At 38.5% G+C, this 26,000-nt stretch overlaps 1 long non-coding RNA gene across 1 annotated transcript in view; it reads right to left on the bottom strand.

Moving 5' to 3' along the window:
- LOC107500863 overlaps nt 1-26,000 on the bottom strand; it is a 165,710-nt gene that overhangs the window by 11,447 nt on the left and 128,263 nt on the right. The window contains exon 3 of the long non-coding RNA XR_001594605.2: nt 23,678-23,832. This is a non-coding gene — a long non-coding RNA (uncharacterized LOC107500863). The remainder of the gene's footprint in view (nt 1-23,677; nt 23,833-26,000) is intronic.

The raw sequence follows: 26,000 nt of genomic DNA, 5'->3' as shown, positions 1-26,000 counted from the left end.
GAAACAGTGATGTCAATCTTTTGGCCCTCTGTGTTAGAAACTGGGGTAGAAAAACTACTTTGGAAATAACTGTTTTTGGCTATTTCCATAAAATCAAGAAATTAGAGGCAGGGTGGCACATGGCCATCTGCTAGCATTCTGGGGAGCCTTTGTGAATTGTAAGAAGATATTCCATCAGGGCACATTATATAAAGGCATCCTTCCTCTGGGTTCTCTGCAGCCTTGCACCAGAGCTAGGGCTTGAGGCTGTATTTCCACCCTCACTGGCCCCACTGGCTGGGTGTCTTTGTGTGGAGCAGAGTACGAACCAAACACTACATGTGGGGGTTGGAGGCAGTGGTGGGTTTGAGCAGGGAGAGATCATATTCTAGACAGAGAGAAAGAGTGAGGAAACGAGTGCAAGCTGGGATGCTGAAACTTGTTTCAGACCTCAAGGACTTCTGTAGAGTTTAGTACTGCACGCACGGTTGGTAGCAGGCATAAAAGGTTTATAACATATTTGTTTGAGTTTAAGGTAATCCTAGACTTAAGTTTTTCTTAAAAATAAGAATATATTTCCATTATTTTATTTAGGAAGAGAAAGACTTGGACCAAAAGCCATTGTTCCATGAGCAAATGGATTTTAGGACATTCATTTATTCATTCATTTACCTAATGTTAAATGAATTGAGCAATTTCAATGAATACAACACTGCTCTGGTCCCAGGAAATACCTTGCAAGACAAGTTAAATATTATTTCTGCTCTTTCTGAGCTTATACCCTAGCAAAGAAGATGAGAGAATTAAATAATAACAATAATTGGGTGAGAGTAATGGCAGAGAGAATAATGGAGGTGAGTAGAGGGGATATCCCTCTCTACCCCAGTATGACTTTCTTCATGGGCCAGGGAGGTGTTCTGAACAAAGTGGCCCTAAGAACAAGAAGAGGCAAAAAGGTAGAGAGGAAAGCTTAGAGAGTTAAGAGAATCCCAGGATAGGGAGAACTCAAAATCATATAATTATTGAATAGAATGGTGGTCTGAGTTAAGGATGGATATTTGGACAGAGCACAGGGCTTTTAAGGTTATACTATGGGTTGCAGTGTGACGAATTAGTGAGGAACAAGACTAAAAGCAGAGAGACTGTTGCAGTAATCAAGGAGAAACATAATGGTGGTAGTAGGGGTGGAGAAAAGTGACTGGACTAGAAAACTACTTAGCAGGTGGAGGCAACTGGGTCAAATGGACATCTATTAAGGAGGGAAAAAAATGGGATAGAAGAAGTTAAGGGAGAATGTTTCAGGGATGATTCCAAGGGTCCTGAATAAAGCAGCTTAGGGAACAATAGTAACATTTAATGAAATATGGAAGCAATTCTGGGAAAGAAGCATGTTAAGATGGAATTTAGTTCAATCATATTGGATCAGAACAGTCTATGAGACATTTCAGGGGATATGTCCAGTAATCAGGAATATCTAGGTCTGCAGCCACTGAAATGGATGATAAGATTACCCAGAGAGAGGTTACACAAAGAAATGAAGAAGCTAGGATGAGTTTGATGAAGAAGAGATGTTAGCTTCATGGTGCAAACCCAAAGGACGGCAGCCTTTCAAGAGGGAATTAGGATTGGGGTCTATGGTCATCGAGATATTAATAAGAACTGAAAAAATGCCCATCACATTTGGCAATTAGGAGGTCATTGATGACTTAAGCAATAGTACCTTGAGTGGGCATTAGGGACAGGATTCAGAGATAACTGAGTGTGCAGAGGGGGACTGGAGAGATATGAGACAACCTGGGAGGAGTCTAGTAACGAAAGGATAGGAAAAAAGTTTGGAGGTATAACATGGTTGGACCATTTTATGGTAAAAAAAAAAAGTTGGAGAGAACTCAAATATGTTGGAGAGAACTCAAATATGATGGCATTGAAAAATAAGAGGCTAAAGATACAGGAGAATAAAGGAATCAGTGATGGGGCAAAGTCCTTGAAGAAGGCAGAACAAAATGGACCATGGAGTTAGCCTTTAGCAGGATGGCACCTCTTCCCATTGAGCACAGAATCCAAGTGTGAGTGTGGACTGAGAGGTAGCAGTCAGGAAAGCTAAGCCAGTTCCTCCTTGATAGCTTTAATGTGTTCTATGAATTGGGCAGTAGGATAACCAGCTGAGGGATGGCCTCATTTATAGCTATTCACTATGCTTTTTCTATATTCTTTATTATTCCTCATTATACTGATTTCTCATTTGTTGTACTGATTATTGTTTGCATATGTCCCAAAAACGTCTTTCTCACATTAAACACTAGAGATTTCTGCCAAAGTATGCACACTGGATGGTTATTAGAGGAAAATTTCCTATAAAAAAGAGATATCTTGGATGATGTGAAGCACTGTTGTGACCAGAGAGAACATTTTACCTTGTATTGCACAAAATAAAGCTTTAGAGAAAAGATTTCCAAGCATTTCACTAAAAGAACATGAGAAAATTCTAAGTGACCAGGGGGACTTTCTCCTGCTACCTCCCTCCCTCTTGCCCCTACTTTTTTTTTTTTTTGTATCATTGTTTTCAATGAACCAGCAGTTGTCAAGTTTACAATACTGTCTTTCACTTCTGACCTAAAAAGTTTTTTGTTTGTTTTTCTTTATTTTTTCATCCAAAGACATTTATATGGCAAAACGTTTTTTTCAAGTTGTCATAGAAGATTGACAAAATACCATCTGTATATAAATATGCAAAAGATCCTTTTAAAACATATCTTAAGATAGTAGTTTGTTTTCTGCTTATCTTTATGACCTCTTTCCTTAATCGGGTTTATGGATGATGTCCAATATTTGGGCCTAGGTGAGAGATTCCATCTTATCCAGAGTTAAAAAGCTACAAAGCATCCTGAAGCTACACAGGGCAGTTAGAAAGGCTGGTTGAAGAGAGGCTGCTGACTTACCTCTACCCATGCCCTTCCGAAGTGTACTTTATGAAGATTATATTTCAGGGCTGCCACAATAATGCAAAACCAACCTAGATTGGTGTTTCAAAAACCATACTTGAAATGACCAAACAGTCTGGAGAAATCTATAAGTATTGCAGATTCGTGCTCCAGAATGAGTTCTGGCAATTTAGTGAGAAGTTTTTATATATTAGGTTCCATTTTCTCTCTTCAGCTTCCCTTTTCTTTTTCCTGTCTGTGAAAAGACTTTTGAAGAAGAGCTACAATAGTGGAAAAATAAAATTTGAGTCAAATGTGAATTTTTTTTTTTAAATTTTCACTTTTGCTCTTTTTCTTTGGGCACAAAATCTTGTGTAAAACATTGTACTTAATAGACAACCTTCTTGGAAGTATAGCTTATAATTGTTGTCTCTGCTTTTTCATTTCTCATTCATTCTTTTATTGATTTTTTAAATCATAAAAGTAATATAGGGTCAAATAACATGAGTTTTTTTTTTTTTAAGTTAGTATTCTCTGCTACATTCTTCTGTACTATCCGTCTCCCCTCAAGGAAACCAGTAATAATAATACTTTGGGTATTTCCTTCTATTCCTTTCTCTACTCTCACATCTAATCACTCTTATGCCTACTGCTTGGTCACCAATCAAATATCCATTTCTTTTCAATCCTTATATTATTTGACCTCTAAACACTATGTAACACTGTTACTCTTTCCTTCTTTAGACCTTCTCTTTTCTTGCTTTTTATGACCTTCTACTTTCTGGTTTCTCTCTTACCTTTCTTGTCATTTCTTCTTCCTCCTTTCTCCTCATTCCTCCTCCTTCCACCTCCTTCTCTTCCTCTTCCTCCTTTGCCCTTATTCCTCTGCCTGCCTGTCAACCTCAGTTTCTATCCTATGCAGGACAACCATATCTCAGAAAACTTCCTATAAGAATTTGGACTAAGAAAAAATTGTTCCAATCTCTTTGTTTTTATTGATAAATGAACCAAGGAAGAGAAAGTGAAGTAACATATCTAAGATTATTTTAGAGCCTAAAACAAAAACTTCCTGACTTAGAATCTAAATCTTGATAAAGATCATTTCCTGGTATGTTTATTTACTCTTCCTTTTTTATTCTTTTTTCTCTTTTGGCTTGGTAATAGTGGAATTGCAAGGTAAACCTACTCTTGAAAGATGCTTTTTATGACCCCAGTAGCAGCCACAGTATGCTGTGTAGGAATTTATCTGGGGCAGCCAACAGAAAGAGTGAAGGAGAACAACTTGATTTGTTTTATTTATCCTGAGAACATAAAAGGGTAACAAGCTCCTCTAAAGATTGGGATAAATTATAATTGGCACAGAAGGAGAACTGAAATTACCCATGATAAGGCTCTTCCCAGAAGTGTTTTGGAAGTTATGGACACTGGGAACAGCCATAACTCAAACTCACTGATTAGCTCAATAATTACCTCATCTTCTAAGGTAAAAGCCATGGAGTGTGCACTGAAGGTCTGGGGGTACCACTTATATACTTGGCCTTATGTTAAGCCCTTTGTATATAGTGACCACATTTTCAAAACTCAAAACTAGGGCATATCATATCATAGAAAAGATCATTTGAAATCTGAGTCATTTCATAACTGCTATTCTATAGAGTGTTATAGAAATATAACTCATGGTTTTTACCACCCAGTTATTGCAATCTATTTAGTTAATAAGTTACAGTATATAGCAGGATGGCAAAATGGAACCCCGTGCATCACATTTTAGCTGAAATCCCACAACCTGGAAACAAAAATTATAAATTAACAAAAGTTATAATTAAAGCTCTTCTTTAGGGCAGGCTAGGAATTCTAAAACCAGCTCTATCTGCCATAGTAATCTCACCCCACTGGCTCTGAAAGCAGTTCAGGTTGAAGAAGCTAAAGGAAGAAGAGAGAATTTCTGTGAGTTTGTCTCAGTTGTAGAGAACTGACTCATCCAAGGTCATACCCCTTCCTGAGACTGACATCCAATGACTGGCTGATGTGGGTATATGAAGGACGAGCCATCTGGAGAAAACTCCCAAGGCTCCTGGAGCTCTAGCACTCCCTGTGGGCATGGTCGAGGCTGTCACTAGACCCCATAGCTGCTCTATTCCCCCAGCTGCACAACTGCTTCCATATCTTTTCTTCTGTAAGTGTTGATCCTATAGGCACTCCTTAAGATTATCTTACACACTAAGTTCTGTCTCAGAGTCAGCTTCCAGAAAATGCAGCCCATGACAGGGGTGGGTGGGTGCTTCCCTCTCACTTTAAGCCAAGCCCGTGCGAGCTCTGCAGAACCACTGGAGACCTTAAATATGTGTCTCCTGGACTTGAGAAACACAACGAACTTGGATCCCTCATGTCAGGGAAGATGAAGAAACCACAGGTAGTGAAGCAGAGGACAGAAAGGAAAAGAGAGAAGGACGGGGATTGTGCAGGACTGGGAGTGAGTTGTCTTATTCCAAGGACAGGGCAAGTGTGTGAGAAAGCAGAGATCAAAATGGCATACAGAGCAATGAGGCCATGCAAGCAATTGGCCAAGGATGGAGAACGTGATTCAACTCCATGCCTACTTCAATTCGTTGATAGTGAATGCTTGAATATTAGGGTTGAAATGAGAGTTTCAGTCTGCATCTGGATTTAGTTAGAAAGATGCTAAAACTGATTAGCTACATTTCTATGGATGAAGGAAGTGGGGGATTGGAATATATATATTTTCCATTTCTGGAATAGATGAATCATGAATAGATGGGTGGGTTAAATACATTACTGATATTTGACATAGAAAATAAGTAGAAAGTGATTTGCCATCCTCCATGTTAGAGCCAGAAGTAAATTTTCAGAAAGACAGACCTGTTCTGATCACTCCTCTGATGGAAGCCTTCGATAACTCCATACTTTAGAAAGATCCAGAGGCTCTGCATGATTAACTATTGTCAAGCTTGCCACATGCTCCCGCTATTAGGCCCTCCGAAGCTACTCAGGGTTCTCTTTTCATATTTCTTTCATACCTCAGTATCTTTAGACAAGGTGGTTTCTCTGCTTAAAGTTTCCACCCCTCTCTACTCCTACTTGGTCCTTAATCCCCAGGCTCAAGTACCTTCTGAGAAACCTTCCTGAAACACACCTGCCTATCCAAAGTTGATCCCATTTTGGGATATCACTTTATTTGTATCGCAAAGTATGTATCATATTGTGTTGAAATATCTATTTTTCACTTTGCAAGTTCCTTGAATTTAGGTATGCTTACTCACCTTTGGTTCCTTAGCTTTCAGTATTTTAGCTGACATACAATAAGCATCTACTATTTTGAGATAGCAAGAATCATTAAGGGACCCTTCATAGAGTGGGTCAGAATTAAATACGATGCTGAAATTCTTGGGCCAAGTGGCTTGGAGAGGATTGTCCATTGTTTCCCATGAAAACCAGAATCCAAATCCCCAGAGAATCCTGAATAGATATTACTACAACTCAGCTTTTCATAGCTGAGAACTTTTATAGCATAGACAATAATCCACCCCACTTGGAATTCTTGCTATTTGAAGAAGGAAATCTCACCTGACAGACGGATTAATGTTCAGGCAGACTGTATTTGTACAGCTGCAGAATCTTTCTCAAATGAGATGTTTAAGCTCTCTTTATACAGGAAATTTGGTGACCAAGTGAAAACATTAAACCATTTAGACGGAGCCTGGAGAACCGTGGGAAGCACCATGTCCAGTAAAAATCACAGTTTATACAAATCTTTTTAAAGGTTTCCCTCTTCTTTCTGTGTGTGTATGTATTTTGCTTTGGGGTATAAGGAAAGCCCTTCAAACTTTACCATGAATCAGGTAAAAATGGCAGCCTGAATGGCCAGGTGTCTAGACAACCCATCAGAAGCCTGACCACATGACAGACACTCTTAAGCTGTGAAAATAGTGTCTTGTAGAGTTTGTCCTGAAGTAATTTTTTCAGTTCAGCTTCTCTTTGCTCTGTAACCGCCTTACTGAATGGAGAACTACAATGATGCAATTCAGGAGAAATAAGCTTTGGCCACAACTGCATAGAATGCTTATTCAGTACAGTGCTCATAGAGGAACTAAATTCTAAATTCACATGTGTAAGGTGGCCAGGCCATGTATGGCCACAAGACAGACATCAGAAATCTTCCATATAAGCTAAAAAGAGCTGCATGGTTTATACAGGGTATCAAACATTGTAGTGAGATTTCTGGGGGCAACTCTACTGGCTTAGCCTGTGGCTTTGAGACTTTGGGGCTGTAGGTCTCTCCTTTGTTGAATCACATAGGAAGGGTGCCTAGCCCTTTCAATCATTATATCCGAACTCTTTGAGGTTTAAGATAATGAGGGAAAGGGTCTTGAACGGACAAAAATATGGGACTTTGGGATTTAATGGCACCTTAAGTTCAAATCATTAAATGTGCAAGAAGAGTAGAGGCAGATATAGTGAGAGCTAAGGGGCTCCAGTCTTGGTTCCAAAGTTCTGTTAAATAATAATTACAATGGAAGGGTAAGTGGGAATAAAGAGTTATGGTATGCTCTACATTTCCAGTTTTTGAAGCTTTTCATGGTGTCTAGTACCATTCTTGGGAAGAGGTGTGATGGTTGAAAGATCAAATTCAACTGTTAAAATATAAAGAAAAGGTTGGGTACATAGAGAAAAATTAAAATCATATCCAAATATTCTGCCTCTTTCAAAAGGAGAAAATGTCCATGTGCCCTAGAATCTTTGAGTCTGGTTAAGAGAACATTCTTTGCCTCTGTGTAAACACATCTTTGTTCAATAGCGGGGTTAGGGGAGGAAAGGAGGGAGGGGGAAGTTTAGAGAGGGGGAGAAAGGGAGATAGAAATTGCAAACTCTCAAACTCCAGATCAGAATCTCTAGTGTTCAAAATCTGAATAGAATAATCCACTGTGATTATCCTTCAGTAGAAATATACCAGGAGGTCCAAATAAATGTAGCTTTAAGAACCAAAAATGTTATACTGAAGAGCCCAATGGCACATGGCCTTTGTTATTTTGGTGAATGGTTCAGGGATGATTATGTGCCTCAAGTCAAGAAAATGAAAACATATTGGACTTCTGCAGGAGCTATTGGTAAAAATAAAAGGACTCTCTTTGGGGGTTGCTGACTTGGAGAACCTGCCTGAGAAAATAACGAACAGGAAAAAAGGCTGAACTGAAAGATGAGGAGTGAGACTGGCCATGGTTGTCTAGTTTGAGGCCCTAGATCTGTCTTAAACCAGAAACAGCCCTGGATCTCCGGTTAAGTGAGCCAATCAATTCCTTTTTTTTTTCTTTTTATCTTTTTTTTCTTAAGGAAGTTTGAATAGGTTTCTATCATTTGCCAAAAAAAAAAAAAAAAAAAAAAAAAAGTCTTGCCTAATACAGAAATGCAGAACAGAGAGCAGAGCTGGAATTTCTTAGCTTGGAACCCAGACAACCTTAGCTAAGTCAAATTTCAGAAAACGAATATTATCTGGAACTCTGAAGTTACAGCTGGCAAAAGGGAAGAACACAATGCTATCATCTTATAGAAGCTCTTCCTAAACAACTCTCACACTTTTTTACAAGGTTGTCTTTCCTGTTCACTGGCATGTGGACTCTTAAGACAGCCTTGTAGCAGTGGATTGGTAAAAAGTATCTTTACCCAGTTTCTCCTTTGCCTCGTCTGAGCCTCATGCCATTCCCCCAAGTAGAACTCACTACTCCCACCTTTCTTACTTGACTTCTCCTTGTCTGTCTTTCTCTAGTGTAACATCTGGTACAACATCACAGGTGGATGCTTCCTAAGCTACCTATCCCTCCACATAGACTGCTCTCCCAGACATCAGAGACCACCCATATTCATGCATACATTCCTGGAGCCTGGTATGACGTCTGCCACGTGACATGTTACAAAGTTCATAGGTGCAGAAACTGAGGCTCGGAGAAATTAAGCAACTTGCCATAAATCACTCAGGTGTCCAAAGCTGCACAATTACTTAATTGTTTGTTGGAGTAGCATGGACCTAGCTCTTATTACTTTTACTTAGAAAGTTCTGGTGAAGACATCAGAGAACTCAAATATCACTAGGTGAACTGGCCTTTCGGTGGCTCCACAGCCACATGAGCCTCAGCTTTGTAGATAAAGAGCTTGCACCTTTGTAGACTCAATTCTGTGAAGTCAAACTGTGAGAGGAGCAGCTGCTGAAAGGAGAAAGAAAACATGCTTCTTGAGCTCTTACAGTATCTGAGAACCAAGGGCTGAACATATGAACTTACTATCCCATTTGAAGCTGTTTTGCACTTGGCCAGTGGAAGTGCTCAATGGCCAAGGGCGAACCCTCTTCCTTTTTCCTACTCTTCCTGATGCTCCTCATGGAGGTGATCTGGCACAAAATAAGAAAAGAGCTGGAAATTCTCTTTTAATTTCAGCCTTGTAGATTATTCAGATTGCAAAAAGGTCAATGTCGAGTCTAAAATTATCTAGATCAGCTGTGTGTATAGATTAAATAATCCAAATGACTGTGTGAGTTACTATAGCAGTAAAGAAAGTGGTTTCACCATAGAGTGAACCAATCCAGAAAGTTCTGGAACAATAGATTTTTTTCACATGATCGAATTTTTTCTTAGTTTAGCTGGCTTAAATTTACTGTGCAATTTCCAAAACTTCACTTCACTTGGGCCATTTAAATAGTCACGATGTTGCCTTTTTATATAAAAGATTAAAAACTAAAAAATGAAATTTGATGGGGAAGAATGGCATTTGGAATAAAAGATTAATCAGTTCTGTCACTCTTATTTGGGCAGCAAAATCAAGCCTCTTGTTTGGGAAATACTGCTAGGTGGGATCATTTCCACGTTGCCAGGCTCTTTTTCTTTTTAATATCACAGTTGATTTGCTGTGGCAGAGGCTGCTGCAAACTGCTGGCACCATTACTGGTTAGGAAATGTGTTTGCCAAACCACTCAGGGGAGAGGAAACCATACTGTATTCTTTGATGGTGGGCTTCTTTGCCAGGGAACAGGCCTGCATAGAAAGAGCCTTATTCATCTTCTCTCCTATATCTCCCCTGTATCAGATTGTCCCTGCAGAAAACAGTGATAGAAATTTCTATACTCTTCTCCAACCAATACTGCTGCTGGAGACTTTCAGCTGATGTTTCAGCCACATACTTCCTCTTATCCTTGCTTCTTAGTGCACATGGCAGCAGAAATCCAGAAAAATGCAGATGGCTCACCTCTGCCACCTATGTGCTTGAGAAACAAATGCCAGTGGGTGCCAAATGAATCCATCATTAGTTGTCAAACACTCCTGCCAGTTCTCTTCTAAATAGAGAAAATATAAAACCAGAAGGACCTAGACAAAATTATAAAATGTAACTCTCTCTCTCCTGAAAAATCTCAGATTAGTCTACTGTACTCTGCGAGTGATGATTTTTTTTTGTCTCCATTCACAGATGTCAATACATGGTGAGTGGTTTCCAAAAATTTACTTCATTTGCAACTAAAAGCAAGAAGGGAAGGCAGCACAAACCATACTGGCATGCTGACAGCTCAGCACTCTCCACTAGGAACATAGCTCTATGCCAATCTACTCCTGGTTGCCAAGGCAAGGGCACGCTATTTAAGGACACATTTTAAAACAAGAATTAAACTGCCGCAATACCTACCTTCTCCCTTTTTCTAAATCCTTCCTTAAAAATCAGCCTCTCACATTAGAGGAAATAGATAATGATTCAGAGTTAAAGGTGAATGAAAATGGAATATTTTAATTCATTTCAAACTTGTTTGGAGAAATGACATTGTTTAGTGAAACAAATGAAAAATTTCCTTCTCGAAACAGGCTACTGACATTAGTGAATAACAAGATAGGAAGGGATGGGATGAACGAATGGAACGAGTACCATGGCCATCACAGAATTTTACTCTCAGTTCTACAAGTCATTTGACTCCACTTTTCATTTATTCAGATATATATTCAATACTGAGAATTTAGAGTGGCCTCAGAAATAAAAATTCAAGGTAATTTTTATTGAGCTCTGACTACGTGTCAGTCGCTGTTCAAAGTGCTTTACTTGTATTAATACATTCAATCCTTACAAAACACTGAGGTAGATACTTCTTACCCGCATTGTACAAAGAGAAAATGGAAATATTAAGAGGTTAAGTAATTTGCCCAAGGTAACACAGCTGGCAAGTGCAGAGCAAAGGCATGAACTGAGATAGTCTTACTTCAGAGCTGCTGTCTGAAATAACTCTATTCCATTAGCTAGACAGGGCTTTGGAGCAGGCAGACAGCTACCCAATGAGCCATTTCTGCTTCTGAAGGGTTTATTTTTATTTCCTTCCTGACTTCTTTACAGGGGCATTTTGGGAATGAACAAAGGAAGTATCCTACTGGTAAGAAGAAATAGATGACTCATGTTGAAGAAGGAGGAGGGGGAAAAGAACCCTTTCAAGCCACAAGGATACCATTTTTTTGCACCAGAGGAGGTCACTGAATTCATCACAGGAGAGAAATGGATCTTGAGAGGTCACAAGGATAATAGTCTCACCTTTGGGGAGGACACCCTGCTGTCAGAAGAGAAAAAAAAAAAGACCCGAAAAGAATCCTTGCTGCAGTGAGGGATTAAGTTACTTGTGCTGAATAGAGCCCAAAAGCAAATGCTTTATTAAGTTGACCAGATGTCCTGTTTGGTCAGGCCTCTCTCTAGGTATTTTAATGGCTTTGAATAGAGTCCTGGAAATCTGAGCAGGCACACTTGGTTCTAGATCCCCTATTGACAAGTCGTAAAGGACTTTAGATTACTTTGTATGTTACTATTTGCAATTGTTCAGATCAGCAAATAAGTCAGAGGGCTTGGTAGTCTCGCAGTAACTCAATATTCCTTTTCTGCCCTAGTCTTATTTATTCCAACAATATTTCCTGAGTGTTTCTTTGGGCAAGCCACTAAGGATACACAGATAAGCAAGGAATAGTCCTTTTCCTCAAAGAGCTCACACTAAGGAGGGCTGAGGTCCTATGAATTCTGCACGAGATCCTCTGGTCCTCTGCTACTCACCACTAAGGATGTGTAAGATGTGGAATAAACAGGTTGTCATTTTTTCTTTCTTCTGATATTCCGTCCTCCAGATGCCATCTTTCTTTCCTACTGGACTTGATGTCATTATGCTGATCCAGTGTTTGACGATTTTCAGATATGAATAAAAAATAATGGCTCACAGTATAAAAGCTCTGCATGTGGCACTCATTTCAGCCTTGCAACAACTCTTTGAGCTAGTGTTTGTTACTATCCTCATTTTCTCAATAAGGAAATCAAGGCACGGGAAGTTAAAAAATGACCCCAAAGTAAAACACTAATCAGTAGTAGAACAAGAAAGTTGGGCTTCAAAGTGCATTATCACAACCATTGCTGTACACTCACTGTGTCTTTGATAATGCTGTCATTAAAGAGAATATTTCAAGAGGAAATAAGAAAGAAACTGAAGCAGAGATGGGCAAAGACTCTGAGGAATACATCATAGCAACAGTCACATTTAGTAAGTGTGCAGAGATTACCTCAAATGCTCAGAGCCTCACTGCTGGATGATTACTATTTTACATGCAAGGAATCTGAGACTCAGAGCAGCTAACCATCAAATAACTGGTATTTGGCAGAACCAGGATTTGAATGCAGGTCTACGTAACCTCCTAAGGCTCCTTTTATTGCACTATCCCACTTCCTGGCAGTAAGCAGAGTAGCACAGAGAATGAAGACAGAATCTGCCTCAAAATGGAAGAGAATATCACTGAATGAATGAGATAAAACCACAATTTAATAGAGAATATCAGAATTAGACCATCCTAGAAATTACTCAATACAACCTTTCATCTGATGATTTAATTTCCAGCAACATTCCCATTGAAAAGGTTGGAGACAAATTTGTGAATCAGAGTGCCTGATAAAATTTTGCTTTGAAAACCTAGATGTTGATCCAAGCCCTGGAAAGACCAGAGTATAAAGATGTCACATGATTCTTTGTTAAGTGAGGTCTCAGCCTAGGAAATTACCTTACTGGCTTGATACTAGCATTTTGCATTGTTTGTTCATATCACTCTGATATAACTTTGTTCCATTAAGGGAACTTCCTCAGGGCTGGACCACGGAAGCAGTGCTGGTAGATTCTTACTGTTTCCTTGGTGATGCAAGCTTAACAGAGTTGTCATTTGCAGTCAGAGATCTAGCTGTGATTAATAGAAGATTATTTCACTGATTACATAGGTCCACAAAGGGACAGAGACTCACATACACACTGTGTAGAGAAACCACAGCCTCTGTTCTTACCCGAGAGTGTTCTGTGTGTTTTAGATCTTGCACAGACCTGCCACTACCCTTACATATCACAATTTAACTTGCTTGATGCACCTCTTCCTTCATTTGTCAGTGAGTCTTTCTCATCCATAATTTTTTTTCACTTCTTTTGTGAAGAGAGTTCTACCTTAAGAGGAACTAAACTCCTCCAGCCCATTTTTTAAGGGCAAGGAAACAAAAGAATAAAAATAGATAATAATAAAAATTGAACGCACGCTCTCTGGCATGCTCTGAGCTAAGTACTTCACACAAATTAGCTCATTTAATCCACACAAAACCCCTAACAAGGTAGGTACTATTATTAACCCCATGCTACAGGTGATGAAAACTTGGGTTATGCAACTCAAAATACACAGTGATTCAGCTGGCACTCAACTCTGGCCCAATGGACCTCAGCTTTCATCATGGACCCGGCATCTCTTTGTCTCCCTGCAATTTTTGAAAGTATGCCAGGCCCTGCTAAGTTGAGGGTAAAAGCTATTTTTGGATGGATAAAGGAGGAAATATTTGCTATAATCCTCATTTCCCTATAATTCTAGCATGAGGATTCTGGTATATGGTTTAATTTTCTTAGTGACTTAACTATCGAGTTTACAACCTGCCAGATACACTTTTTTTTTTTTTTGCCCAATAGGAGCATTTTCTTTAGAAAAAGATATGTGAGAAAGAAATGTAGGCTCTGTGAAGGAGGGGTAATTGTTTTTGTTAACTATTCCATCTTTAGAACAAAGAACATGTGCCTGATACATGGTAAATGGTCAATTAAAATATTTATTGATTAAAGGGACATAAAGAAGTTTAAAGAGTCACATAAATGCCTCTCTGACAAGATCACAATAAACTTCTTGAAGTTACCACTAAATGCTGACCCCTAACTTCCCAGAGGCAAATTATTTTGAAATCTGGGGATACTGTTGCATTTATTGAAAGGGTCCCTTATCCCTGGGTGAGAAAACCAAGTTACATGTATTTGTGCCTCCGTGTTAAGTATCTATGTCTCTTTGGGAATAATTAGAGGGCCTGATAGAGAGCAAAAAAGGGGTGAACAGGCAATGCCATTTACAGTGTCAACCTATTAAAGCCATAATCCATGTGGTTCAGTCCATGAGAAACTTGAAATTCAAAGTCATGTCATTCAAATAGGAATTCTAATGAGTTGTAGCATCTCTCAAGCAACATGATGGGGATAGTATTAAAATGATCTGTTCTCTCCAATGCTCTCTGGGACATCTCATCCTCCTCTATCGAACCATCTCCCTCCTCATCTCCTCCATTCAATCTGTTACCGCTCTTGTTGCCACCTCTCCCTTAACTCCGTGCTCTGCTTAAGGTCCTCTAAACAGTGAGATTTCCTCTGTGCTTTCAGCTGTTCCCTTCACCTAGTCTCCTATTTTAGCATCCCCAGTGGAAGAACCCTCTGTGGAAGATGAGAAAGGGAAAGAGTAGGCAAAATCCAAACTCTTGCAGACAGAGAAGAGGGAAAGTTGTGAATACTCATAAACTGATATTTTCATTTATTTAATCACAAAGTGACTGCTGTGCATTACCAGGATAGGTCTCCCAAATCTGCAAAAGTGTTAAGGATCCACCAAAACCCTATTTCTTAAATAGCACATATCGGTCACCAAAGAACTCTTACTTCGCAGAGAGAAATGATGTTTATAAATCCATAGGCCAGGCTTAGAGCAATGTTTTGTCACAACTCAGCTTTCTACATTACTTGGTAGTTCATTTGCTAATTCAAACCAGCATTTAGTTATTTTGTGCAAAACAGATTTAGGATCTAAATCCTGGCCTACAAATAGATTTAGGATCTATGTTCCTTCTCTTTTTTCAGCACAGCCTACTTGGTTGGTACTATATTAAACTGAGAATGCTCACTTGATCTAGCCCCCCTCCTCGTGCATATCAAAACTTCTCATTGTCACATTTCTGCTCGGATATTAATAAACATGAGTGGGAAGGGGAATAAATGCAGAAAGTGGTGCTGCTTAGCCTTTTTAAGCCTGTGGAGCTTTCCACTTTGCTTTGGATGAAGATGGGTGGCGATTAAGCACGCTGGGAGTCCAGCTGTCTTAGGAAAATTCCCTAAAGGGCAAATCTGTCAATTGAAACAAGATTTTGGATTCCAAAATGGAAACCTGGATGCAGCCAATTTCCATGCTACAGCACTGCAGTCAGTACTGGGTGCATCAGGATAACAGGAGGCAGGTGGCTTTCAGGAGAATAAAAAATTCAAGGACACCACACATAAGGTCATATTTCCCCAACTTTGAAGGAATTCTGCCCTGGAAATTATATGTTTGTTCTCTCTCAAGCAAAAAGGCAAATAACCCTCAAAAGGTACCATGTATTTCTTTTAATAAAAAAATTGACCCTTGTACCTTTGGAAGAACAAACGTTTATCAGTCTTGGGGCTAGAGCAATGGAAGTCTGTTCCGGGAACGGTTTTTTATTTATTGAAGGAAGAAGAGGCTGTAAAGCTTAGAAATGACAGACCTGGATACAGCTATTCACAGGGATGACCTAAAGAGACCTTGGAACTCCTGTCGCCTTAGGACTAAGAGCACAAATTAGAGATGAGAGATGGCATCCAAGAAATCCAGGACAAGCCTCTACTTATAGGTATGTTTATCAAGCACTCAAAATGTTTAAAGAAACACATATGAAATAAATAGATGCTGGCTTTTTAAAATTAGGAGATTTTACATCAAAAAACATTCAGATTACTGACTTGTAGAAAAATCAGAAGACCTGGACCCACATTCCTGCACAGCTTCGAAATGCTTGCCACCCCTGCAAACATGCATGTGCTCTGGCACTTTCCATGGCCCCTTCCTGGCCTATTTCACTCATTTGTATTAATTTCCTTGACTACAAGGCCATGAACCCCTTTGTCTTGGGTTCCAATTCTGGCTTGGTCATTATGGTTATGAGTCCTTGGTCATGTCACATAAGGTTTTGGAATCTTTATCTACTCATCTTTACAATGGAGGTAAATACATCATCACAGTGTTGGGTGAGTTAAATAAGATATTGCATATAAAGTGCTTAGCCTATGACATATGTACTAAATATATTTTAACCATTTTTATCACTAATGTGGTTCTTAACATTTAATAAGCATGTCTAAATAATTTTACCACTTTTCTTTTCAATATAAATGAGGAAATATGAAAATAATGATCACAGATATCAGCCTCCCATTGGCCAAATCTTTTGGGTCACTAGATGTACTTTGGAATAATTAGGTTATGTAATTTGCCCAAAGCCATATATAAAATGGGCAACTGACTGTTTCAGTTAATCATCATAAGGAGACAGAGCTGAAAACTAAGGGTTCCATGGAGAACTGCCATGGTGTACAGCAGGCCAGATGTGGCACAAAGGTCCATGGCCTCATCTGGCTGGCTATACAGACACTCGCTAATCACTAGTGACTGCCAATGCAGTACAGAAGGACATCACAGCTGGGAGACACCAAAGTTTAAATCACATGTCCATTACCCCTAGGTCACTTTGGTCAGACAGCTCTGCAGAGTTTTGAGTTTCATTTCATAATCTGTAAAACAGAAATGGTGATTACCTATCTTGGAGAGTTGTTGTGAATGTTAATTTAAAAAATGAGCATATAAATGCTTAGCACGCAGTAAGTGCTCAATACGTGGTCATTGCAAGTAAGAGCCAAAGTAAATTATAATATGTCACACATTAAAAATAATTAAAATCTTTATTGAAAAATAATAATCCCTAAGAGTTTAAAAAAATCAAGTAGGAAATTATCACAAAATACACATAACCTCAAATTAGAGCCATGTCCTTTTGGAGCCCATTATAATTATCATTATTTACTGATTGTGTTATTTCCATTAATGCCTCATTACTCCCAATGACATTCCTGATAATGCTCCAGGAGGTTTTGTTTGATTTGTATTTTAAATCTGTGATGCATGGTCTCTTTCTGATATGAACGATATTATGCCTTCTTAAATTTTAATTTGTATATAAAAATTCTGCCTTAGCGCTCTTCTCTATGTCAGTCTAATCTTAGCTGATTAGAACTGAGAGTTGCAAATTATATTTGTACATAATATTAAAAATACCCTGCTACTTACTGAGGTTTTGAAGTGACTTGGCATGAATATTTCTTGGTTCTTAAAGTGACCAGCATGTTTATTCAGTCCAGTCTCCTCTCTTAAGCAGCCCTACTTCTAAAGCCTACAGAAGCAGCCTCTCTTTCTTGTTGATCCATGGTTATAATGGAGGTTTAGGATAGCATTTTATCCTTTACCTGGAAATCAAGCTGTAGTAATGTAATTTTCCTTCACACAATATTCTGCAACATTTATTAAATGCCTCCTAAGTACCAATCCCTACTCTAATAATAAACTGTAATGAGCATTTCTATGTCACCTGGCACTATGTTTAACTGATTTTATAATCCCATTGATTTCACCCAATGACCTTGTGAGATAGGAGCTGTTAATGTCCCTATTTTATAGAAGGGAAACTGAGGCATATAAAGGTTTAGTAATTAGCTCAATGAACTCAGCTAGTTAAAGGTTAAGCAAAGGCATAATTTATATCTGTTTGATTGCTTAGCCCTAACTCTTAAGCACTGCACCAGTGTTTCCCAAAGTGGGGTCCCAACTTTATGACCAGCTGCATTAGGATCACTTACGGTGATTGCCAAAAAAAATTGCAGTTCAGATGAATGCCCTACACCTACTGAGTCAAAGTTTGCATTTTAAATAAATTCCCTGGGGCATTCATTGAGAGTCAATGAGAAGCATTGGTAGATACCAAATCTAAGAGAATAAGGTGAGATGAGAAAGCAATTATTTAAACTAAAGGTGAACTTCCATGAAAGAAACTAGATAGGGGCTTACATTGTTAAGAGTCAGTTGTGAGAGATACTCTAAGGTTACTCTAAAGAAGTGTTATATAATTAAAATATACTTAAACTCTACTTCTGTACAAAGCTCTAGTCACAAGAAATATGATTTCAAAATACAGTTGCAGGTAGGATAGTACTGAGTCACTTTCTAGAATTATGAAAAAAAAAACATGGAAAAAATTTATGAAAAAGAATTCCAACCAGAATTTCCAAAGGAAGAGGTTTTGGGGGCGTCAATGTGGTTGGAAGTGGGTCTCAGAAACTTGAATATTTCAGTCAGCTTTGGAGGCGTTGAGAAAGATTAAAAGGTTATTCCCAAGATTCCCCTTATGTCATGACTGTTGCCAACACATAGTGACTCTCCAGCATCGTATAATGTCAGTAAGAAAGGAATTAACTCATATAGGGTAGACATTTATAAACTTGTATAACGAATGTGACAAGGCCCAAATTGCAAGTGTGATTCCCTGTACAACCAATTATGTGTGTGACGAAAACATCTTCCTCCAGGTAATTTATGTTATGAATGAGTTCCCTTAGTCCTGGGAGGCTGGCGTGGCCATTTCTCTGCTTCTCAGAAAACAGCTTTGAGCCTCCTACCTATAATACTCATAAGTCATCAGTGTCACCTTCGTGGACAAAGGCTCAGTTTAGCCTTTCCTGTGACCATGTTCCAATGTGACTAAGAACCTTGTTTAAATGCAATGCTGTATTAAAGCAAAGACAAAAATGCTTCAACATTGGGGGAAAAAACAAAATTAGAAAAATGAGAAAAGCAAAACTCAACAAGGAAAAAGGAAACCTTAGACATAAAATAACCAGTACTGTACCCTTACATGAACTGACTGCTTTTTAAAAATTTAAGTTAGTAAAAACTTAATAACAAAGGGAAAACATGTAACATGCTCTTCTTTTTGAGCTCTTTACTTTTTATGTTCTTAAAAGATTGAAGAGAATATATTTTAACTGCTCATTAAAGCCAAAGTCCCTCTGACTTTTCTTTCCATACCCATAAAGTTTTATGGCATTCCTTATTTTGGAGCCCTGCAAAGTAAGGATATCTGTCTTAAAACAGGACTGAGCTTTTCATCACTCCTTTGCAAAGCAAGAACTCCCAAAGGACACTGACCTACAGACCTCAGGCTTAATTCTCTTGTTTCATGCAAGATGCCAACTAGTCAAGCTTATTATTGGGTCCGTTAACATTGCTTCTTCTCTCTATCCTCCATTTATCCACTCTCTCCTTCCCTTATTTATTTTTGTTTGTCTATTTTTGGTGGCTTCACAAACCCTCTCTTCTTTCAGGGGTAATAATATTGACAGCTAGATTGGATTTTGCTTGTCCATCATCTCTTCTCTGTGCTCTAGTAGCAGGACCTCTCTTTTCCATTTGGTAATCCATCCACATCGTTTTGGTAAAGGTATTAATCAAGTGAAGGTAGACACATGACCCAAGCCCGCCAACCAAGATACCGAGCCCTGGATCCAGCGGCAGGTACAGGAACTGGCACTGACGGATGCAGGACCAACAGGGCCCTCGGGAAGAGAGTTACTCTATGTGGAACCACTAGCTAAGAAGATTCAAGTGCTTTCTAGGGAAAACAGCTCACCTCTTTCACTGGAAATGCTAGCTGTGAGAATGATAAAACCCAATGATAAGCTGTTGTGACCATATATACTGGCATGCAGATAGAGCCAAAGCTGAGAGAAAGAAATCTGCACATAATTTTAGTTCTTGGATTCGGCCATGTCTGGAGCTAGCTGCTCCCCTTAGACTTCCATGTTCTGAAAACCAGCAAAAAATATTTTTAGCTTAAGCTAATTTGAGTTGAGTTTCTATTACTTGCAACTAAAAAAGCCCAAATTCTTTTATTGCTTCCAAAAATTCTGCCATCTAGTGAAGAAATACATAACATAGGAAGGAAGACTGATATGTGCATGGAGGGGAACTGCGTAACTCATTAAAGGAACATAAACAAAGATAATTAAATCCAACTGAGGGCACTGAGGAAAGCTACAATGAAGGAAGAGGTAGCATTGGAAATGGGCATTGTAGAGTAAGTAGAATTTCCAGTAGTGGAAAAAAAATGAGCAAGGGAATGGAGAGAAAGTGATATTGAGAAAGGGCATCACACTCAGAAGGGTCATTGTGAAGAAACGTGTGGCATGTTCAAGGACTGATGAGTAGTTCAATGTGGCAGGACCTAAAAGTATGTGGACGTATACCTGGAGAAGGTAGTCTGTGGTCTGAAGTAAGGTTTAGTTAACCTTGGAAAACATTCTAAGAAGTAAAGTCATTATTCTGTAGGTAATGGGGAACTGCTGATGTTTTCTCTAACAAGATTAATATGATGGGATCTGTCTATAAAAAGAAAATCCAGACTCTCTCCCTGTACTCAGCTCAGACACTGTTTCTGGGAAGATGGTCTCCGTGGCCTCCCTGATTTACTGCATTGCCTTTATTATCTGTTCCTTGCATTTCATCCCACTTGAACGTAAGGTACAAAATCTGAGCAATGAGTTTCTGAAACAATTCTGAAACTTTAACCAGAAGATAGGGTTAGAGAAGCTGGCACAGCCTGGCCATCCAGCTTAAGGGCATTGGTACCACGTGGGTGACTTGAAGCATATCATTTGATATGGTGGACCATACTGATGCTTCACTCAAACTCCCTATCTCAGGAAGGTGCATGCATCTCCCAACTGATGATGATGATGTTGATGATGATGGTAATGGTGATGGAGATGGTAATAATGACGACAACGACGATGATGATGATGATGATGATGATGATGATGATGATGATGATGTGTTGGCTGATAACAGCTCACAGCTGCCTTTTTTCCAGAGAACTGTCTGAACCCTAACCCCTGCCTGTAGCCAATAACTGACTGATGGAAGGTCTGAATGACCAGGCCCCAAGACTCAAGTCAGTTCAACCTATAGTATTAGTCATACTCCAGGATGTTCACAGGATCCCTTGCTTCTCTCACTGCCTCAATAAATCACTTACCCTAGAAAACCTACCTTAGGCTCTGCTTTGAGGGAACCTAACACATTTGACTTTATTTGTAAACTGGTGTTGCTGTAAGAATTAATGTTAATACAAGTAATAAATAAATGAAAATCAGTTGATACAATTAAATAAAATTTAATGTATATTAATATAAATAAAATGCTTAGTGCCAGGCATATAGCAAGTGCTGAATAAGTACTTGTTTTTACTAAATATCTTATGAAAATCTCACTTCTTCAAATATCTTAAGAAAATCTCCTCACTTCTTTGATCTAACCAGCATCGCTCTAGGCAAGAATTTCCCCATTCATCATTTCAATGACAAAAAAGCAGTCTCCTTATCTGATTTCCTCTTCTCCTACCTTCTACAAATATTTGAGCACTAATTTATATCAGGCATTGCTGTAGAGGTGAATTAGGGCAATTACCTAATCTAGCCTCAGTTTACTCAGTTGTAAAATAGGGCTACTGTAAGTCTAACTATATAGGGTATTTGAGGTGGGGAGGTTAAATGAGAAAATGCTCAAAAAGCACTTAGCTTATGCTTGGAAAGCACTCTGCAACCTTCCCCCCACCCCACCCCACCCGGCTTTTTTTTTTTTTTTTTTTTTTTGCCCTCTTCCTGTTAATCATTTCCTGACCTGACATAGATAGCAGAGACACCAAGAGGGGAATTATTTACTGACCCTGGGTGCCATTTGATAGATATGTTATTCCTCTATTTAAAGGGCCAGAGGTAGAGCTTCTCTAATTATAACCTTGCTTTTCCCAATGAAAGCACTGTGATCCCTGCATATATTACTGTAATGTGCATTCATCAATATAAATCTTGTCAAATCATGACTTGATATTAAGTGCTATGTCATGAATTGCCATCAAGGAGTCACCTTGAGTAGGTTAGTGGTCTCCTTTATGTCAAAAGTCCACACTGCACGTTTGCAGGTAGCTGCTCATATTCATGAGAATGGGGCCCATGATGGAAGCCTATGTGCCAAATGCAAGCCTAGACAGCAGCAGTGAACTCGAGAATAAAGCAGAGTTTGAACCCAGTTATGTAAACAGTTCTTTCAGTTTCCTTGATCTCTGGGGGAAAAAAATTTTCATCCTGCCTCTTTCATTTCAAGTTCAGGGCTTCAGTTTCCTGGGCTCCTTTTGAAGTCTGCTATAGTTTAAATGAATAAAACAAAATAAGCAGAGTTTCTCTCAGATTCCAGCAGAAAGCAACAGAACATATTAAGCACACTGCTTGGTGAATTTGCTGTGTTGGTGGTTGGGGATCACACCTATGGGGAGGTGTGAGGGTGGTGTGCTGTGTGTGTGTGTCTGTGTGTGTCTGTGTATGTTGTGTGTATGTCATGTGTGTGTGTGTGTGTGTGTGTAATCACACTGAATCACTTCTACGCTTTCATTTTATTTTTGAATTTTTTCCAAGTAAAGTTCATTTTTTACTTGAAAATAATTATCTAGGAGTTTTGCCCTATTGAGAACTTACTTTTTTTTTTTTAATGTCAAATACAAGACAGTAACTGAAGTCTAAAATGCTGTGGGATTTCACCTTTTTAGTCATGACTTTTCACAATGATTTATTAAGACAGCACGTATTTCTTTTGATTTATACAATCTCAGGTAAATGCTGTCTATCATCACAGCTATGATGGTGCTTACATAGGCAAGAAACAAATAAGTTTTAGCCTGAATTTCTTGCTTAATATTTGAACTTCTACTGATGTTATGATTCTTTCATATAATTAGGTAGCTTACTTGAAAAAGGAATGCCTCAGACTGCATTAAAAAAATAAATATTAATACAATATAAAATGGTTAGAAATGAATAAGGAGTTGTCTTGAAATTGTAATAACTTGAAATTCATATTCAATATACTTTGCAGTATTTGCTCTACGAAACTATTATTCAAGAAGATTTGAAAGAAAGGTCATAATATTCATAATAATTATACTTATGTATTGTCCCTCTCTTCTCAAGCACTTAAAGTGCTTCAGAAACATTGTAGGTGAATCAACAGAAGGAAGGGAGTGGGTCTTTTAATGACTGACTTGAAAGGGAAAAGGTTAACAGGTTAGTAATGAGGAAACTAGAACATGAATAATGCAGGTCCAAGAGAGTGAATTGCTATTATATCCTTCACACAGGTACAGGGTACAGAAAAAAACAACTGTCTATGTATTTTATTATATGCTTATTAAATTTTTATTCTGCAAATCTCTGAGCTAGGTGCAATGGAGGGAAAAAATCTGAATCTTTCTTGGTCTGTGTCTCAAGGGAGATGAGGATCTCATGGTGAGACAGAACGAATAAAATGATGCTCTCACTAGAATGGTGTTCACACTTTAGACCACAGCTGAGGGTCATGGTGAGCTCTGTGAGAAAAGCTCTGAGGAGGGGTCCGAATATGAAATGAACCAGTTTCTGGGCTATATCAGGTAATAACACCATCACAATGCAAATTTACCCCAGTAATCAAGTTAGAGCATCCTACCTGTTGAGTCTGGAGCTGGAAGAGCACAGAGGTTCCTGCCAGTATACACGATTTCATCCTTCCATCCCTTCATGAATCCACTCATCATTTAGTAAAGTCTTGAGCATAGTGAGTTGTGTGCTGGGTGTTGAACACGGTAGGAGCTGTGATAGGAGCTGAGGACAGAGAACCAAAGACAGTCATGGTGCTTACATTCCGCTACAAAAACTGATAGTTAGCAATTATTATACAACTAACTATACCTGGAATAAGAGCTTCATAAGGGAATGTCTAATCTGGTATGGGACAATCAAGTAAGCTTTTAATGGAAGTAAAAATAGCTAAATTGAGGACTGTAGAGGATAGCTGAACGCAAGTCTAGAAGAAAAAGTAGGGGTACAGTGAAGGAAAGCATTCTGTGTAGAGAGAATAAGCTTAAATCCTGAAGGGATTTAAGAACTCAAAAGTTGAGCAGGGTGCCTGCGTGCTGTGGGTGATGTGGAAACCAGGCTCTCTAGGTAAGTAGGGTTTAGTTGAGAAAGAGCTGGGAGGGTCGCTTGTGAAAGTTTGTATTTGATCCTTAGAGTAATAGGAAATCCCTAAGGGATTTTGAACAAAGAAATGACCCAATAATATTTGCATTTTAAATGCTCTCTTGGGCTGCAGTCTGGAGAACAGACCGAAGGGGCCTGGATAAAGGAGGTGGTGATGGAGAGAATACAGACCTGAGAGAGACTTAGAAAGGGGGCTTGTTGGCAGCACTGAGCACCACCTTTCCCTTTTCCCTCTTTTAGCGTGGAGTCCCTGTGTTGCCCTCAGGAACCCTGGCTCTAAGGAGGGACATAGCAGTAGTGCTTGTGTCCACTCAGCAAAAAGGGTGCCTGATCGCCTGCACCAGTTTTGGGAGGCAGAAGCTGGTGTTATTATTACACATAGTTCTAAGTAGTGTGTCTCTCAGCCATTCAACTGCTTCACAGGCACTGTAATCAGAGAGGCAGATGTAAGTTAATGCTTTACATAGTATGACTACAACCCTTTGAGTAGGAATGTATTCTGATGGTAGTTTGATATACTCCATAGAATTTGATATATGTCATAGAATTTGCAAGTGGAATATAAAGTCAACTCATTTTAAATACCCAGACTGGTCTTTAAAAGGAAAAGCAGAAAATATGAGTTTCTACTTCAGGTATTAGATAAAATAAAAAATTCGTTGGCCTTTTTCAGTCTAGCCAACCAGAGGACTGCTAAGTCCATTTTTACTATTCGAGTTCAGTTTAGTTCCTAATTTAGTTTTGAAGTGAACTTACCTTTGAAATGTTTGAGTTGATGTTTTAGTACTATATTGACACAAGTTCTCTAACAATCTTAACGGCTCATGGGTTTCTTTGTTTAAACCGCTAAGGCCACAATTCAAAATGTTATAGCATAGAAGCTAAAAATCCAGGTAAATGATTAACTGACTTGTGTAGTGACCTAGTTTGATGACCTGGAAATGTGCCTTTGGATCATGGAATTGCATCTCATGTTCTGTAATTAAGGAGATTTTGGAAGTGTAGAGTACGCAGCATAATAAAAATAATAGCTGCTATGTACTGATATAGACACTACATTTTGTACTTTATAAAAACAAACGTGTTTAATATTTATATAAACCTCATAATGTAAATGCTTTTATTGCACTAATTTTACGAAGATAAATGAAGCTTAGAAAAATAATGAATTTTCTCAAGATGACAGCTAATAATTTGGAGCTTCGGGATTTGGCAATTCCAAGTCCAGAGTTGGCATTTAAACCATTACCTGTGCACTGTGCTTCTCTGAAAGGCAAAATAAAATCTGACAAATCATTCCTTAGTGTTACCATCAGAAATTTACCTCAAATTTATTTATTTATTTACTTACTTACTTTAATCACTTTTAATTATACCTGTGAATGTCCTAAGTACTGATTTTGTTTTTTTAGTTTGCATATTTGTCTTAGATAAACTGAAAATTATCTAAATGTATTTGGCTTATATTCAGACTAAACTGTGCTTGTAACCTTTATTGTTTATACATAATTACAGAAACAAAAGAAACTTAGAGATAGCCTTAATAAAACCCAGGCCCTTTGACAGCCATTAACGTAAATCTTATTATTTCAAGAAATGGGGAGAATTAAGAATTATGAATAAATGTGTCAATTTATTTAGATGATCTAAAAAGCTCAAATTTTTCATGTGTCTTTAATATATTGTTATTTTTACCCCCAAGTTTTTCTATTATACTGAAAAAAATCTGACAGGAGTAGAAGAAATAGAAAGCCAATTGAGAGATTCCATGGAAACAAGTAGAAGAGTTG

This window comes from Rousettus aegyptiacus, unplaced genomic scaffold (assembly GCF_014176215.1).
Source record: "Rousettus aegyptiacus isolate mRouAeg1 unplaced genomic scaffold, mRouAeg1.p scaffold_m13_p_7, whole genome shotgun sequence".
Taxonomy (NCBI): domain Eukaryota; kingdom Metazoa; phylum Chordata; class Mammalia; order Chiroptera; family Pteropodidae; genus Rousettus; species Rousettus aegyptiacus.
This window is presented reverse-complemented; position numbering and strand designations above follow the sequence as displayed.